The sequence below is a fragment of the Odocoileus virginianus genome, chromosome 13 (genome assembly GCF_023699985.2).
Source record: "Odocoileus virginianus isolate 20LAN1187 ecotype Illinois chromosome 13, Ovbor_1.2, whole genome shotgun sequence".
In the NCBI taxonomy this organism is placed as follows: domain Eukaryota; kingdom Metazoa; phylum Chordata; class Mammalia; order Artiodactyla; family Cervidae; genus Odocoileus; species Odocoileus virginianus.
The window spans coordinates 37,735,198-37,752,847 of NC_069686.1; positions in this window are offsets into that span (position 1 = coordinate 37,735,198).

A 17,650-nucleotide genomic window follows, 5' to 3' on the forward strand; every position below is an offset into this window, starting at 1 on the left:
GGATAATTGTTTTACAGAATTTTGTTCTTTTCTGTCAAACCTCAACATGAATCAGCCATAGGTATACATATATCCCCTCCCTTTTGAAACTTCCTCCCATCTCCCTCCCATCCCACCCCTCTAGGTTGATCCAGAGCCCCTGTTTGAGTTTCCTGAGCCATACAGCAAATTCGCATTGACTATCTATTTTACACATGGTAATGTAAGTTTCCACGTTACTCTTTCCATACATTTCACCCTCTTCTCCCCTATCCCCATGTCCATAAGTCTATTTTCTATGTCTTTTTCTCCATTGCTGCCCTGTAAATGTATTCTTCAGAACCATTTTTCTAGATTCCGTATATGTGCGTTAGAATACGATATTTATCTTTCTCTTTCTGACTCACTTCACTCTGTATAATAGGTTCTAGGTTCATCCACCTCATCAGAACTGACTCAAATGTGTTTCTTTTCATGGCTGAGTAATATCCCACTGTGTATGTGTACCACATCTTCTTTATCCATCTGTCAATGGGCATCTAGGTTGCTTCCATGTTCTAGCTATTGTAAATAGCGCTGCAATGAACAATGGGATACATGTGTCTTTTTCGACCCTGGTTTCCTCAGGGTATATGCCTAGGAGTGGGATTGCTGGGTCATACAGTGCTTTTATTCCTAGTTTTTTAAGGAATCTCCATACCGTCTTCCATAGTGGCTGTATCAATTTACATTCCCACCAACAGTGCAAGAGTGTTCCCCTTTCTCCACACCCTCTCCAGCAATTATTGTTTGTAGACTTTTTGATGATGGCCATTCTAATGAGTGTGAGGTGATATCTCGTTGTGGTTTTGATTTACATTTCTCTAATGAGCAATGTTGAGCATCTTTTCATGTGTTTGTTAGCCATCTATATGTCTTCTTTGGAGAAATGTCTGTTTAGGTCTTTTTCCCACTTTTTCGTTGAGTTGTTTGTTTTCCTGGTAATGAGTTGTATGAGCTGCTTGTTTATTTTGGAAATTAACATTTTGTCAGTTGTTTCATTTGCTATTATTTTCTCCCATTCTGAGGGTTGTCTTCTCACCTTGCTTATAGTTTCCTTTGCTATGCAAAAGCTTTTAAGTTTAATCAGGTCCCACTTGTTTACTTTGTTTTTATTTCTGTTATTCTAGGAGGTGGGTCATAGAGGATCTTGCTTTGATTTATGTCATTGAGTGTTCTGCCTATGTTTTCTTCTAAGAGTTTCCTCTAAGAGTTTTTCTGGTCTTACATTTAGATCTTTAATCCATTTTGAGTTTATCTTTGTGTATTGTGTTAGGAAGTATTCTAATTTCATTCTTTTATATGTAGCTGTCAAGATTTCCCAGCATCATTTATTGAAGAGGCTGTCTTTGCCACATTGTCTATTCTTGCCTCCTTTGTCAAAAATAAGGTACCCATAGATGCATGGGTTTATTTCTGGGCTTTCTATCTTGTTCCATTGGTCTGTTTTTGTGCCAGTACCATACTGTCTTGATGACTGTAGCTTTGTGGTATAATCTGAAGTCAGGAAGGTTGATTCCTCCAGTCCCATTCTTCTTTCTCAAGACTGCTTTGGCTATTTGGGGGCTTTTGTGTTTCCATACAAATTGTGAAACTTTTTGTTCTAGTTCTGTGAAAAATGCCATTGATAATTTGATAGGGATTGCATTGAATCTGTAGGTTGCATTTGGTAGTATATTCATTTTCACAATACTGATTCTTCCTACCCAGGAACATGGAGTATCTCTCCATCTGTTTATGTCCTCTTAGATTTCTTTCATTAGTGTCTTATAAGTTTCTGTGTACAGTTCTTTTGTCTCCATAGGTAAGTTTATTTCTAGATATTTAATTCTTTTTGTTGCAGTGGTGAATGGGATTGATTCCTTAATTTCTCTTTCTGATTTTTCATTGTTAGTATATAGAAATGCAAGTGATTTCTGTGTATTGATTTTGTATCCTGCAACTTTGCTAAATTCACTGATTAGCTCTAGTAATTTTCTGATACTATCTTTAGGGTTTTCTGTGTACAGTATCATGTCATCTGCAAACAGTGAGAGCTTTACTTCTTCTTTTATGATCTGGATTCTTTTATTTATTTTTCTTCTCTGATTGCTGTAGCTAGGGCTTCCAGAACTATGGAATAATAGTGGTGGAAGAGGACACCCTTGTCTTGTTCCTCTTCTTAGGGGGAATGCTTTCAGTTTCTCACCAGTGGGAATAATGTTTGCTATGGGCTTATCATATATGGCCTTTACCATGTTGAGGTAGGTTCCTCCTATGCCCATTTTTTGAAGAGTTTTAATCATAAATGGGTTCTGAATTTTGTCAAAGGCTTTTTCTGCATCTATTGAGATGATCATATGGTTTTTATCTTTCAATTTGTTAATATGGTATATCACATTGATTGATTTGTGTATATTGAAGAATCCTTGCATTCCTGGAATAAACCCACTTGATCATAGTGTATGAGCTTTTTGATGTGTTGCTGAATTCTGTTTGCTAAAATTTTTTTGAGGATTTTTGCATCTATGTTCATCAGTGATATTGGCCTGTAGTTTTCTCTTTTTGTGTTGTCTTTGTCTTAGTATCAGGGTGACGGTAACCTTGTAGAATGAGTTTGGAAGTGTTCGTTCCTCTGCAATTTTTTGAAAGAGTTTTAGAAGGATAGGCATTAGCTCTTCTCTAAATGTTTGATAGAATTCTCCTGTGAAGCCATCTGGTCCTGGGCTTTTGTTTTTGGGGAGATTTTTGATCACAGCTTCAATTTCAGTGCTTGTAATTGGGTTGTTCATAATTTCTATTTCTTCCTGGTTCAGTCTTGGAAGATTGAACTTTTCTAAGAATCTGTCCATTTCTTCCAGGTTATCCATTTTATTGCCATATAGTTGTTCATAATAGTCTCATATAATCCTTTGTATTTCTGCATTGTCTGTTCTAACCTCTCCTTTTTCATTTCTAATTTTGTTACTTGATTCTTCTCTCATTGTGTTACTTTTTTTATCATTCCACTGGTAAAATGGAATGTGAACCTTTTGGTCTTAGGCCGAAAGGAAATAACTCGTCCCTACAAACCTTTCAAGTTTAATTGTTTCAAACAAATATGAAGTTCTAGTTTCCTTTTTTCTTTTTACTACAATGCATTTTCTACTTTGATTATGTGAGGGTGAGATAAGGATGCAGCAGTGCTTTCTGGTTCACACTGTTACTGCGTATGATACAGCAGCCAATTCAATCAAAAAGGAAATAGGAAAATAAGTACTCTATTTGTGCCTTGTAAGCGGTTTGTAAAGTCCCCTCTAGTCCCTACAATTAAATGTTGGCATCTCTCCTTGCAGGCTTATAAAATGAAATTTAAAAGTGGAGCAAACAGCATTTTAAAACCAAGCACATATACTGTGTAGGGACAAATCCAGTAAAGAATCACAGCACTGCAGGCAGTCATTTGATTCAGTGCTGTGAGAAATGTTATATAGAGAGAAATGGATGGGACAGGGGAGCCTAGGAAATTCCAAGCCATTGAAAGGCTCTGTTGATTTGCTCATGTTGGGGGCAGTTGTGGTGGGGAGTGGAGGAGATAGGTTGGTGGAAAGCAGAGCTTTGCCTCTCGTGTGTGACAAAGGCATCAGTAAGGCAGATTGTCACTAAATTCTCTTTACCTCCACCTAAGCTCATGAGTGGCCTGGAACTTGCTCCGGGGAAGGCATGGAGAGCCGTTCCTAGAAAAGGGGTGGCACCGTGTGGACGAGAGTGTTTGGTTGGGAGTCAGGAATTGGAGTCCTGAGCTTGGTCCTTCCAGCTTCCATTCTGTGACCCTGAATAAGTCGCCTTATTCTCAGAGCTGTGGTTTCCATATTGCAACATGCAGGGTTGGCCTAAGTAGGTGATTCCCAGATTCCCAAACCAGATCTCCAAGCCCCCATTTACCAGCCCCTCAGAGGCTGTCCACATACCAGCATTGGGGTCCCTGGCCTCTGTCTGCCAAAGAGAGCAGCCTCAGCTTCCTCTTGTAGTTGTACTTCTGCAAGCTGTTGTTTGAACAAAGCCGTGACTGGAAAGTGAAAATTATTCAGTGGTCTGATCTCGAGGATCTTGTTCTTACATTCCAGCTGTCTCTGTGACACCCTGCCCCTGCTGAATGTGACAGGGGTCAGGAACATCCATTATCCCGGCCTCCCCCGTCTTTGCCAGGAAACACCAGGGACGTGTATCCTCGGCAACAGAAACACAGCTCATTAGTGAACGTGAAGCTGCAGTGAGGAGAGGAGTTTGTGTTTGTGGAATTTCAGCCTCTGACTTGTGGACAGACCAGTTCAGTCTCACTGGATGTAGTTCCCCCTTTTCTCCAAGCTTGAGGCCTGAATCCTGTATGTGGTCATGTGGTGTTGAGGGCAGCTGCAGCCTGTACCCCTTGACCTTTGTTAGCTTTCCACAGGTGCTGTCCGGGTGCTGAGTTCTGACCTTTACTGGTATCTCTGAGGTTAAGGCAATGACATCCACCTGTCAACTGCAAGTTGGGGTTCTGAGCAATGGGCCTCTCGCAAGAGTCACTTGCTCATTGGTGTTAGCTAAGTTTTTCCTCCCTTGTTAAGTCATCAGTTATCTGGTCCCTATCTTGGGACCCTTCTCCTTTCTCTTATGCATTACATGCCTCCCTCTGCAACGAACTTTCCTCCATCTCTTTTGGAATCATAGTATATGTGCTCTTGTGTTGCCAGAACTGAATGTTTAGGGAATAGGCCTTCAATTCCCCTGCTGTTTCAAGCAAATATCATGCCTTTTGTTACTTATCCCAAGCTGTCCTGGTGAGAAAAGAAGCCCATGAGGAAGGTTTGGCAGAGGAAAGCATCATGATAGACCTATTTTAATTGAGGAATGTATAACTGGAGACCCAGGGAGTGTTAAGCAGTTTAATTAATGTTTCTGAGGAATGAAGACTTCCTGTTTAAAAATGAAAATGTGGGCCTCACATCTCCGTATCCATTTCTCCATTGTGTTGTTCCCTTCACGTGCTTTGTAACTTAGCGGACTCTCCTTGAGTACCCTGATGAGACTAAGCACCTTGCTGAGCACGGGGCTGTCAGAAATGAATGAACCCAGGCATTTCCTTCAAGGAGCACGTGTCCAGGTTTGGGCAGGAGCTGAGTGGTGACAGTCTGCAGTGGTCACTGCATGTTCAAGAAGGTCCTAGGAGTTGGGGACACTCAGGATGGACATTCACATGCTCCTGGTTGGGGCAGGAAGGGTTCCTGCGGGAAGTACCCCAGGGGGATGCTCCAGAAAGGAAGCGGATCATTCCAGGGAGGGGCAATGGACTTGATGGGAGTGGTCAAGTGTAGGAACCCAGAATTGGAATGCCAAAGAAAGTTCAAACTACCACACGATTGCACTCATTTCACATGCTAGCAAGATAATGCTCAAAATCCTTCAAGCTAGGCTTCAGCAGTACATGAACCAAGAACTTCTACATGTACAAGCTGTGGAATATTCTTAAAGAGATAGATAGGACATACCAGACCACCTTACCTGTCTCCTGAGAAACCTGTATGCAGGTCAAGAAGCAACAGTAAGAAAGTTACATGGCAATTTGATCTCTGGGTCCTTTGCCTTTTCTAAATCCAGCTTGTACATCTGGAAGTTCTCGGTTTGGCATTGCCTTTCTTTGGGATTGGAGTGAAAACTGACCTTTTGCAGTCCTGTGGCCACTGCTGAGTTTTCCAAATTTGCTGGCATATTGAGTGCAACACTTTCACAGCATCATCTGTTAGAATTTGAAATAGCTTTGCTGGAATTCCATCACCTCCACTGGCTTTGTTCCTCATGATGCTTCTTAAGGCCCATTTGACTTCACACTTGAGGAAGTCTAGCTCTAGGTGTGAGGCCCACAACATCATGGTTTTCTGGGTCATTAGACCTTTTTTGTACAGTTCTCCTGTGTATTCTTGCCACCTCTTCTTGATATCTTCTGCTTCTGTCAGGTCCATACCATGTCTGTCCTTTATTGTGCCTATCTTTGCATGAAATATTCCCTTGGTATCTCTAACTTTCTTGAAGGGATCTCTAGCTTTTCCCATTCCATTGTTTTCCTCTATTTCTTTGGACTGTTCACGTATGAAAAGGCAAGAAGTTAGTACACTGAAAGATGTGCTCCCCAGGTTGGTAGGTGTCCAATACACTGCTGGAGAGGAGCAGAGAAATAGCTCCAGAAAGAACGAAGAGACTGAGCCAAAGCAGAAACAGCACCCCGCTGTGGATGTGTCTGGTGGTGAAAGTTAAGTCCAATGCTGTAAAAAACAATATTGCATAGGATCCTGAGATACTAGGTCCATGAATCAAGGTAAACTGGAAGTGGTCAAACAGCAGTTGGAAAGAGTGAACATCGACATTTTAGGTATCAGTGAACTAAAATGGACTAGAGTGGGCAAATTTAATTCAGATGACCATTACATATATTACTGTGGGTAAGAATCCCTTAAAAGAAATTGAGTAGCCCTCATAGTCAACAAAAGTCTGAAATGCAGTACTTGTGTGCAATCTCAAAAACAGCAGAATGATCTCAGTTCGTTCCCAATGCAAGCCTTTCTATATCACAGTAATCTAAGTCCCCAGCCACTAATGCCAAGGAAGATGAAGTTGAACTTTATGAAGACGTACAGACCTTCTAGAACTAATACCAAAGAAAGATATCCTCTTCATCATAGAGGACTGGAATGCAAAAGGTAGGAAGTCAGGAGATACCTGGAGTAATAGGCAAGTTTGGCCTCAGAGTACAAAATGAAGCAGGGCAAAAGCTAAAACGTTTTGCCAAGAAAATGCACTTTCATAGCAAACAACACAAGAGACAACTCTACACATGAACATTACCAGATGGTCAATACCATAATCGGATGGATTATATTCTTTGAAGCTAAAGATGAATATCTATTCAGTCAGCAAAAGCAAGACCTGGAGCTGACTGTGGCTCAGATCCTGAGCTCCTTATTGCAAAATTCAGGCTCAAATTGAAGAAAGTAGGGAAAATCACTAGGCCATTCAGGTATGACCTAAATCAAATCCCTTCTGATTATACAGTGGGGGTGACAAATAGATTCAAGGGGCTAGATCTGGCAGACAGTCCCTGAAGAACTATGGAGGGAGGTTCATAACATTTACAGGAGGCAATGATCAAAACCATCCCCAAGAAAAAGAAATACAAGAAGGAAAAATGGTTGTCTGAGGAGGCCTTACAGATAGCTGAGAAAAGAAGAGAAGCAAAATGCTAAGGAGAAAAGGAAAGATATACCTATCTGAATGCAGAGTTCCAAAGAATAGCAAAGAAAGATAAGAAAGATTTCTCGTGTGAAAAATGCAAAGAAAGAGAGAGCAAAATACATTCACCTGAATCTCTTACAAAAATGGGCCCATAGCATGCACTTACTAAGATGTAGTCATCATATTTTAGGCAAGCAGCATATTGTATTTACTATGAGCAGCCTCTTAGACTGTGTGTCAGTTAGCTGTTGGAATAATAATACTGGATAACAAATACTCTGAAATGCAGCAGCTTAAAACAATGGTTTATAATCACTTCTGCAGTGGAAGGTTGGCTATGGAGCTTTACTGCTCCACTTTGGACTTCACTGAGCAACTGAACTTCAAGCTTTGGCCCTGGCTGGGCCTGAAAGTTGGTTCACATCTGCTCCATGTGGGGTCCAGCCTGAAGGTAGCAGCCATCCTGGGGCAGCTTCAGCAAGGCTGTGCCAGAGCTGGAAGGGGCAAGAGAAATCCTGAAAGATTTCTTAAAGCCTGGGCTCCCTGCAGTCAATGCAAGGCCAGGACAGCAAGCCCAAGGTCAAGGGGTGGGAGATTCTGATTTTTGTTGAAGGGAGGAGCTGCAGAATCTCTTGGGAAAGGATGTACACACAGGGAACAGGGATGCTTTGGGGCCAACAGCAAGGAGCCGTGGGCGGTGCTGGCATTTCCTCCTAATACAGCTTCTAGAGGGGAGTTTCCAGGCAGGGTGACTCTGGGGCCTGGCTTCAATTAGTGTCCTTCATGTGCTTGTCCCAGCACTGACCTTCAGCCTTTGCAAATGCCTGCTTTCTCCTGCTTCTCAGAGTTTAGGGGAAGACTGCACATTTCAGGGAACATAGACTGGCATGAGTTTGAATCTTCAAAGTGGGGATGAGCAGAGGCCTGTAATGACCCTTTCTGGGAGGATGGGAGAGGAGGGGATGTCCCACTGCAGGAGCACTGGGCAGCCTCTCTCAGACTCACCAGGCTGTGATGACCGTGACCTTGTGAGCAGAGGTGAACTCCACCAGAAGACTTACTGTTTAGACCCAAGGTTAAAATGTCTTCCCTTTGTTGTTGTTGTTCCATCGCTAAGTTGTGTCTGACTCTTTGCAACCCTGTGGACTGCAGCACACCAACCTCCTCTATTCATCACTATCTCCCAGAGTTTGTTCAAATTCATGTCCATTGAGTTGGTGATGTCATCCAATCACCTTATCCTCTACCAACCACTTCTTCTACCCTCAATCTTTCCCAGCATCAGGGTCTTCTCCAATGATCAGCTCTTGGCATCAAGTAGCTAAAGTACTGGGGCCTCAGCATCAGTCCTTCCAATGAATATTCTGGGTTCATTTCCTTTAGAATTGACTGGTTTGATCTCTTTGTAGTCCAGGGACACTCAAGAGTCTTCTCCAGCACCACGGTTTGAAAGCATCAATTCTTTAGTGCTCAGCCTTTTCTATTGTCCAGTCCTCACATCCATATATGACTACTGGAAAAACCATAGCTTTGACTAAATAGACCTTTGTCGGCAAAGTGATGTCTTTGCTTTTTAATATGCTGTCTAGTCTTGTCATAGCTTTCCTTCCAAGAAGCAAGCATCTTTTAATTTCATGGCTGCACTCACTCACTGTCCATGGTGATTTTTGGAGCCAAAAAAATAAAATCTGTCATTGCTTCCACTTTCCCCCCTTCTATTTGCCATGAAGTGATAGGACTGGATGTCATGCTCTTGGTTTTTTGAATGTTGAATTTTAAGCCAGCTTTTTCAGTTTCCTCTTTCACCCTCATCAAGAAGCTCTTTAGTTCCTCTCTGCTTTCTACCATTAGAGTGGTATCATCTGCATATCTGAGATTGTTGATTTTTCTCCCAGCAATCTTGATTCCAGCTTGTGATTCATCTAGCCCAGATTTCACATGATGTATTCTGCATATAAGTTAGACAGGGTAACAATATACAGCCTTGGTGTGTTCCTTTCCCAGTTTTGAACCAATCAGTTGTTCCATGTAAGGTTCTAACTGTTGCTTCTTGACCTGCATTCAGGTTTTACAGGAGACAGGTAAGGTGGTCTGGTATTCCCATCTCTTTAATAATTTTCCACAGTTTATTCTGATCCAACAGTCAAAGGCTTTAGCATAGTCAATGAAGCAGATATTTTTCTGGAATTAACTTGCTTTCTCTATGATCCAGTGAATGTTGGCAATTTGATCTCTGGTTCCTCTGCCTTTTCTAAACCCAGCTTTTACATCAGAAGTTCTTGGTTCATGTACTGCTGAAGCCTAGCTTGAAGGATTTTGAGCATAACCTTACTAGATGCAAAATGAGTGCAGTTGTCCAGTAGTTTAAGCTTTCTTTGGCATTGCCCTTCTTTGGGATTGGAATGAAAATTGACCTTTTCCAGTCCTTTTTATGTGTTTTTAGATGCGTTTCTCTCTGTACAGTTGAGGAATTGCTTCTTTTTCTGGGCTCCCTGTCATTTGCTCTCCTCTCCCTGGGAATGTCCTGGGAGGCGTGCCTGGCTCTCCAGGTCCAGCCCTGGCCAAGTGCTGGGAGGGAGGCAGGGAGAGGCAGCCCAGACAGGATGGGTTAGCAGGTAACTCTGCCTCTTTCTGCAGCCTCCTCAGGGCTTGGGAGGAGGATGGGGACAGTGATGGGAGGAACTGAATGTGATTGCTTTGCTAGCTTGTAAAATAATCTTTCCTCTTCCTTGCCCTCCTTATGCTGCATGACAAAAGTATCCTTTCTTCTCCTATAGAAAAGAGAGAAGCAGGAAGGACAGTCTTATAGTTGGACTTTCCTCTTTTATGTGCAAGACTATATTGTGAAGTGAAATATCACATTTCTTAATATACTGTTCATTTATTAGATTAAAAAATTAAGCAAGAGCTCTAAAAGTACACTTAATAGTTAAGCATAATATTGAGCAATTTTTTTTCAGAGATGTGGAGGAAATGCATCCTCAAATTTTTTTTTTTTGTAAGAAAAACACCACCAGATATAACAAGTGACATATTTAATAGTGGGCTTGGTGAACATCAGATGCTCAGTAATTGTACCCATGATGGCGATGATGACGGTGCTCTCTCTAGCCCGTTTTTTGTGGAGGAGATTAAAAGCAGAGAATATGAGGCTGAGCACTGCCATCCGGTGCCTTCATCCGGAGAAACCTCTCAGCCATTCCTTCCCTACTTGAGAAAGCCCAGGGAAATGAAACCAGAAAAGAGCAGATTCTAAAACCAAGCCATGTATATACTTTAGAAGTTACATGCTTTTTTTTTTTCTTTTCTTTTCTTACAGTGGCTGTTCCTAAGAGACAATTCAAAATAGTTACAAGAATAGACATGCTAAAAATCTAATGGTGCAGTTCTATTTTGTTGAATCAGAAAAGAGGACTGAATGATGATGAGTCCTAGCTATACAGTTGACAAGAAAGATCATCATGTCTTGTGCTTCAGGGTGTGAACTGATGGCAAAAATCTGTCCATATTACGGTGTAAGGGAGATGAATTCAAATGAAAGCATTCAGTGATAAATGTTATTTTTCTTTTTTTCTTCAAGCATCACTTATGGCTGAGATGCTAAGATAGTTGATCCATTGGCAGCCTTTCCTGAGTGTCCACTGTGCATAAGAACCATAATCATGGTTCTAAATCTTGACCAGTTAAATAATTCTTGAGCTTCTTTTATTTTTCTCAGGGCAAGGGGTGTTATTTCCAGGTGTGTCAGGGTTAGAATAACATTGCCACCCAAGAAATAGCCCCTCCCCATAAAATAAACAGAGAACTCAAACAGTTGGTGACTCAGCTACTGTATACTTATATACTCCACAATTACATTCTCAAAGTCTTGTACTGAATGGGAATAACAGATTTTAGAGAGAATTATGGCTTAACTGAATGATCCCCCACTGAAGATGAAATGGCTTGATAAAGACTTGATTTGTTCATAATCTCTTACTGAGATTTCTTATAGAACTATTATGTATATTTGAATTCTTACTTTGAGATTCTTGTACTTTAAAAAGTAAATTGAAATAATTTCCTAAGTCAAATGTGCTAAGTTTTCAAAATAGGGCAATGAGGAAGGATTATTTAATAGATTATTAAATAAATGTTTTGGACATAAAAATATATAAATTTGGGCCCCCACCAAATATACCATAACCCAAATATAAACTCCGGAGAGTTGAATATTGCAAATCAAATGATAGAAACACTAGCAGAAAATTTAATATTTATTAGTTCTGCATAAGAATGACAATTTTCATGACTTCAAAGCAAAAGAAGCAACCAGTGAAGAAAAAGTGAACAGATTTGAAAATATTAAAATTTAAAACTTCTATACAAATGAGACAACACACTGGGAAAATTTGCATTAAATTTGTGACACATAAATGATTAACATGTGTTATAACTTTACAGCTCATTCATATGTATAAGAAATGAATTGGTGTCCTAAAATTGATAGATGTAAAGTGTAATCGCTCTCATTTATTGACTAGTTTCTGTGCTCACATAGATTTACAAAAATCAGATGATACTGATTGCTTTGTGCACAGAATGCTTTCTAACTAACTTTTCTCACATGCCCAGACTGTGTTACCAGCTAGTCTTCTAAATCACAAAGTGTGTCATTGGTCAGGAAGAACAACTCAATGTTCCTTAAATAAGTTTTCAGTGCTAGATGTAAAGGTTACAGAAATCTAGTTGAAATTTATTTTATTTTTTTTATCGTCTCTTCTACTTATGCGCCCTGGTCTGCTGTTAGAACGATGGTTATGGAAAAATACATCCCCTTATATTATACGAAGAAGCACATCTGATACTGTTTTTATCTACAATTTTTAGGGAGTTTTTGCCACTGAAACCTGTTTTAGTGAAAGAGGAAGTATCATTTGAGGCCTCATGCTTTTCACAACGTCATCAGTTATCTTTAAAGGCTGTAGTAAAGTGAACACATTAATTACCATCCCTGTGAGCATTTCTAGGGTAGTGATGACTGTAGTGTTATATTAGGGCTCTCTGTCAAGCATGTCATTCCCTTATCTTGCTTTTATAGCAGAGGAAATAGAGGCACTAGAGAAATGTCTTTGAGGTCACACAACAAGTTAGCAGCAGATAAACATTAGAACCGGCAGCTCTGGAATTCCCACTGCGTGTAATTAGTTCACTGCAGACAGGAAATGGCAGCATAAATGGAAAGTCTGGTGTTTGGGGACCTGGAGGCTGCTGGGAATTCTCTGTGCTCTTCTGAATGGTTAATTAAGTTAGTTTCTTTCTGAGGTTCTCACTGCGCACAACTGGGAGGCCTCTCAGGCAGGCACCTTACTCCTTAGGGTGAAAGGAAACAGTAGTCACCCTCTAGCATCTTGATGAGCTAGCCAAGTGGAGGATATTGGCTGGGGAGTCTGGAGGGGGGCGGCATTAGTAGTTTCTTGGGCCTTTCAATCTCCTGCTGAGGCTTTTGAGTTTCTCAGTGTGGTTTTGATCCGTAGCTCATGATGGACCCCAGAGGAGGCTGGGAAGCATGCGGACAAGAGCAAAAAGGCAGGAACTATTCTGACTCTTTACAAGTTCCCCCTCCTTCCCAGCAGCTCCAGGATCCAGAGCGCCTGGTAAGCACTTGATTGGCTCATGGAGCACATGTTTGCCTTTTTTTCTTTTTCTTTTTTTTTGGTCTCCTTAGGAGAGAGAGATTCAGAATTGGTGTTCTCCGTCCTATTCTTAGGCCTGTGACAAATCATTAAGTAGTAGACAGTGTGGTGTTTGGAAGCTCCACCAAGAGACTTGACATGGAGAATTCTGGGGAGTCCAGAGGCAGTCTGCCAAGTTGGAATCAAAGGCTGGCTCCATCAGATGCTCTAACAAGCTCATTAGATTCTGGAATCATGATGATCTTAATTTCATTGGCCCCCTTTTAAGGCCATGACTAAGTATTTAATCAGCAAGGGCTGACTGGAGAGAGAGAAATCTGTGCCCCTGCTTTATAATTTTGAGAAAGGGTGGAATTTGGAGTTCATTTCTCTTCTGTCCACTTTGGAAAGAGCATGGCAGGCTTCCCGAAGCTCTACTACTTCCCATTGTATCCATCCTGGGGATGAGGTTCATTGACTGGCAGATTAGCATCACCTCCAGGTGGTTCTTATGCCTCCTCAAATCTGGGAAGCACTGGTATGTGAGGTATAAGTTGTTTGACCATGAAAGGTAGCTTGCTGAAATCTGTCTTCTTGATTATATTTTTTATATATTTATAACCTTTAATAGATACTTTAGTCCTTTGATATTTTAATAATGCAAACATCTTTTTTTTAAGTTTTTTTCTTGTAAATTATTACCTTCTCACTCTAAAAGCTTCAGAAAATAAGGAGAAGTAAAGAGCAACTTACCCTCCAGTATACTTACATATAACATTTTCTTTGTTTTCTATGCATAATTTTGAAAAACTTCATGTTTTTCCTGATTGTAGACATAATATATGATCCTTGTGGAAAATCAAGAAACTAGGAAAAAGCATAAAACAGAGAATGGAGAGCATCCTATATATTAGGTTTTGGAGTTTTACATAGTGTAATAAAGAGGTACTGCCTAGTCTTTGGTTCTTTCCTTTGGTTTCAGATATTGTTTTTAGTTCTTATGCTACTTAGAGATTATTTAAATTTTATATAATTTTATTTAAATTTGATATAATTTTAAAATTCTATTTTATTTAAATATAATTTAACTTTGATATAATTTTAAAAGATTCTGGTGCTATCATAAATGTCTCACATATTTTATCTTGCGATTAGAACAGAGAATTTATTTTCTTTCATGTGCAGTTGAGAAGCTTATTTGACTCCTTATTAGTGGGTGTGTCTGAATATAAGAGTCCTCTTTGATCAGAAACTTCCCAGAGGGTAGAAAAGCCTTCATTGTTGAAGGATGCCCGACCACACTCTTCTCCACTGGCCTGATGGGCTGTCTTCCAGTGGGAAAAAGATGGACCAGTGAGAAAGCTCTTAAGTCAACTGTTAGGAAATGTCTATATTGGAGAATGCAACTGCAAGAAGCAGGTTTTTGTTACCGGGACTCTTGGCTGAGACTGGAAAAATGCAAGAGAATGAATATTTGCCCAAGGCTCTACCGTTTTGGGCTTCCCCTTCAATTGGCAAAGAATCTTCCTTGTAGTGCAGGAAACCCAGGTTTAATCCCTGAGTCAGGAAGATCCCCTGGAGAAGGAATTGGCAAACCACGCCAGTATGCATGTCTGGACAATTCCATGAACAGAGGAGCCTGCTGGACTGCAGTCCATGTGGTCAAAAAGAGTTGGGCACGACTGAGTGACTTAACACTACCTTTCTAGGTAGTTTGAGAGAAATCTAGGGTATGATTTTGAATGTTTGTAGAGTAACTGCTTTGATGTTTGAGGCAGGCAGGGGACATTTGGTGGTGATTTTCCCTATAACATCTTTGCAACACTTTGTTTTGGAATATGTCTTTGCCCTCAATAATACAGAATGCACTGTGTCATGTGAAGAATTCACTGCATTTTTTATATCCACGGACTTGACTCTGCTCAAGTCTATTTGTTCCAAAAGTAGATGATACAATTTACCACCCACAGGATCACAGTTCAGTAACTAAAGTAACAAGTATTTTCAAATTTCAAATGTTACTTTATTCAGATAACATTTAAAAAGAGATTCAGTGTACATTTCTAAAAACTCCAAGTGACATCTCTAAAAATCCTCTCCCCACTCTCTTGCCTTACACTTCCCATTCATCTCTCCTCAAAACTCATTTTCACTCCTCTGATCCACATCTTCTTTGAAGTTCTAGTTACTTCTTCCTTTGCAGTTTTTCACTCTATGGATCACTTTAGCCCCTCAGACATCTTTTAGTTTTCTTTTGATAATTTCCAACCAGGGAGAATCATGAAATAACCCAGCAACAGGAATTTGTCCATTTTGTGGGTGGGGCAGAGGGCGTGACTGCAGCAGAACCTGATGGGGAAGGATTGTGACTACTTAGTTATTAATAATAATAATAACTGGTTTTTTTTGTTGCTGTTACTCAGGCTTCAAGTATGCCCTGGAGTCCATGCTTATTGCCTTGATAACACTGTGTGTTCTTAAGAATGGAGTCTAAAATGATCTGTATAGAATTTGTGAGGAGTATTAATATTTGTTCTTTGGAAAAGCTGTGATGCATGAAGCTGGGCTGATCAGAACTGAATGGAATTGGAAGATAGCAGATCTGAACCCTGCTGCTGCAGATCTTGGCTGATAGCATCTTATTCTTGTTGAGAAGCTGGTTGGGCAGGAAAGGGAGTGTGGTATGGATATTGCACTAGCCAGCTTGGCATTTAAATTTGCCAGAGTTTGATGTATTGCAACATTTAAAAAATGCCCCTGTGGTAAATTTCAATGCTTCAGTCTCCTGTAATTCCACGTTATTCTTTTTAATGAGCTTGACATCTTTTTGTAGCATCATTGCATGTCCAGTCGCCCATGGTGCTTAGCTGTGTTCTCTATTGTGACACCTGGTCCCAATCCTATAGAAGCTTACACTCAAAGCCACAACTGTTTCTATTTTTATTAATAGGAAGTTAGGATTTTTTCCCCAGGCATATGTTGGCTTGCTGTATCATTTTTTTCTTTTTGTGGAGGGCAGGCTGCTCTCTTGAATTATGGAGATATAGATTCTTGGAAAAATAACCACTGGAGAGTTTTGAGGAAGTGAAAATTAGAAGAAAGGGTGGTCTTTCTGTGATTGATAAAAAGGTCTATGTTGTGGAAGCAGGGTTCAGAATGGTCCTGCTCCTGCTCCTCTAGCATCTTATTTCCTCGTCTCTCCCTATGAATGTCAGGATCCAGTCACACTGTTCTCTCTGGGGCCCTCAGCGTGCCGCCCATACTCTGTCATAGAACCTGGCATTTGCTCACTTCTACTGGAAATGCTCTTCCCCATTCATCTGTGAGCCTGGCCCCCTCACTCCCTCCAGATATAAATATGAGCCTCTCATCAAGGACATCACTGGCTATGCATCCGTAATTTTACTCCCTACCTTCAGCCCTTTGACAATTCATTAGAGCCTCCTCGTTTTTTTCCCTTCTTCCCCTTATCGATTATCAATACCTAACACGATATATATGTTGCTTATTTCTCTTGTTGATCTCTGTCAGTGGATTAACCTTCCTGAGAGCATGGTAGGGTGTATGCCTCTGTTGTTCCTCATGCTTAGATTCCTGCCTGGACCGTCATATAAATGTGATGCCAAATGAAATGCTCAATAAATATTGACTAATAGAAGGCAGGAAGGAGGAAAGATTGCGAATAACTCCTGCTAGCTTCTCTCTGTCATAACTGTCCTCCCCGCACTTTAGACAGCCCAGTGTCAGCTAGCCCACTCCCCCAGACAGAACAGTGTGTGATTTCCAGGTGCATTGGGAGGCTCCCAAGTTCTGGCCTCAGTGATTGGTATATGGAGGTGGGTCCCATGACACTGCGAACACCTTTCTCTCCTCATGGTTCTGCTATTTCATACGTTTCCAGGAAGTCAACAGGTAGTAACAGAGGCAGCCTGATTGATTTCTGGGAGCTAAAGACAGAGCATATTTGCTATGATATAGGTGAATGGATTCTTTATCCTTTGTCCATGGATAAAAAGTGTATGACTTACTTATCATTTAATCCCACACCTGGCATTAGCGGTGGTGATAGGTGAGGCGTATGAAGAGGGGACTTGTAAATAGTGATAAGATGGTGGGAGCATGAAACTCGGCTCTTTACCTCCCAGGAGGGTCTGCTGGGGTTTTGCTGAGTCCATAGCGATACTTAATTAACTGTGCAAACAGTCTGTTCCAGATAAGACTGTAACAGTTGCCTGGGGGAAAATTCTTTTGAGTCAATATTTGTTTGATCTTTATGTATAGAGTATTTTGGCTCTGCTGTTCATGCTCTAGCAAAGTTCCCATAATAAATGCCATTTTCAGGGATTTGCCATATTTACACACAAGGTCAGTCCTGGAAGAGGTTAAAGGACTGAATCACTATCTAAATAGAGGGTCTAAAGGGTTTCAAATGAATCTTTAAACATGAAAATCCTTTGTTTCCATCACTTGACAAATAATTATTAAAAACCTGTGACAAGTACTCTGGGGGAAAATTCAAAAATACAAGGTAAGATGTTGGTCCTCAATTTGCTTGTAACCTACTTGTGGAAATGAGACTTTAATCAGTATATGTGACACAACGTACTTGTACTAAGTAGTAGTAATAATGGCTCTGATTTATTAGCTAAACAGCACCACACCGTCCTAGTACTTCCCTAAGCATGAGCTGACCCACTCAGTCATCCCAGTGAGGCAGGTGCTGTTGGTCAGTATGGAGTTTGCATGGAATA